Source organism: Pinus tabuliformis, chromosome 5_1 (genome assembly GCF_031772625.1).
Source record: "Pinus tabuliformis cultivar Carrire ecotype Pingquan chromosome 5_1, CPIR1, whole genome shotgun sequence".
Classification (NCBI taxonomy): Eukaryota; Viridiplantae; Streptophyta; class Pinopsida; order Pinales; family Pinaceae; genus Pinus; species Pinus tabuliformis.
In genome coordinates, this window is record NC_142305.1 from 220778190 (window position 1) to 220779907 (window position 1718).

Here is a 1718-nt window from a genome sequence, read left to right on the forward strand (position 1 = left end):
TCTTCTCAATTTGATCCAGTTCTTCATTCATAGCTACTAACCAGTCTTCATTTTGACTAGCTTCCTCAAAATTGCTAGGCTTAAAAGTCGCTAATAGAGCAATATGGGCTTGTTGTGATGAAAGAAGTTGTCGACTTCTTCTGGTTCTAATTCCTTAATTTATGTTGCCAATGATTTGATTTAACAGATTATTCTTTTGACGCCATTCTTTTAAAACTTTTGGAGAAGTTTCTTGTACATCCTGCTGATCATTTCTTATTTCCCCTTGGTTTGACTATTGTTTCCTTATTTGATTGATCTTGTTTTGGAGCTTCTTCTTCATCCTTCACAAATTCTACCTCAAGCCCCTCATATTTGCTTGGAGAGATGATCTCATTGTTATCCTTTAGAACACCTTTTTCGTCGAAAGTAACATTTTTGCTTTCAACTATTTGTTTTCACCTCAAATTGTAGCATTTATAAGCCTTTCTTTTGCGTGAATAACCAACAAATAACCTTCATCAACACGGGAATTGAATTTGCCCAATTTTTGGTCTTCTCTTTTTATGTAACATTTAGTTCCAAATATTTTGAAGTATTTGATGTTAGTCGGTCTTCCTTTCCATAGTTCGTACGGAGTCATGTTACATTTGTTCCTGAGCAGGCCTCTGTTTAAGATGAAAACGACAGTATCAATTGCTTGAACCCAGAATTTATGTCTAAGCTTGATTCATTTAACATTGTTCTAGCCATTTCCTGTACAATTTTGTTTTTCCTTTCAGCAACTCCATTCTCTGTGGTGTTCTGGCTGTTTAGAATTTCCTTTTTATTCCATTTTCTTCACAGTATTGCTGAAATGTTTTGGATGTGAATTCTCTGCCATTATCTAATATCAAACATTTGATCTTCAAATGAGTTTCATTTTCAACCAATTCCTTATCACAATCGTGCACAAGGAATGAAGCCACCATCGAGTCCATCACCCTTTGAAATAGAGGACACATAAAACATCACTTTAGTGCACACCCATCACACCTATCTCAAACAAAAGAAATCCCTACCAACACAAATAGCATTTGAAATCTTACTCAAACTCCGGACCTTGACTATATACACAAAATAGATAAGGGATTATGAAAAATGTGTTATACTTTGATCTCTGGACTCATATATACTCTTTTTACTTGTGTTTAGGCTTTGGCTCTCAATGTTGGATGGAAAAACAATATATCCACAATGTAGTCTATATAATTAAGTCCCACCGTTAACCCTCATTTTTAAAATTTAAAAATGTGATGTGTAGAACTAATCTACACCTCTCTCTGCGTTCTCAAAGCTCAGCCGGCTGCTTATATCTTACACCACTAATGCTCCCGCTGATCCTCTATAGTACGAAGTTGTTATAGCACGAAATCTGATCACAATATAAGCAGATCACCATTTAAAAAAATAAAAACTCGATGAGTTCGCAAAATAATCATCATCAAATTTATCGAATTCTCATGTTAAGTCTCTACGTACCTTTCTTGACCGGCAGTGTCCCAAAGCTGAGCCTTGATGATTTGACCATCGATCTCCTTGGTGCGGGTGGCGAATTCTACTGCAACCGTTGGCTTCGTATTCTGTCCAAAGATATCATCGGCGATTCTGGATAATAAGCTCGTTTTTCCTGCACCACTGTCCCCTAGGAGCACAACCTTGAATAGCCAGTCATACTCTGCGTCAACTCTGTACGCCAT

General features: G+C 36.7%; 1 pseudogene; it reads right to left on the reverse strand.

Moving 5' to 3' along the window:
- Positions 1-1284: 1284 nt before the first annotated feature.
- LOC149164199 (ras-related protein RABA1b pseudogene) lies at positions 1285-1718 on the reverse strand (annotated as a pseudogene).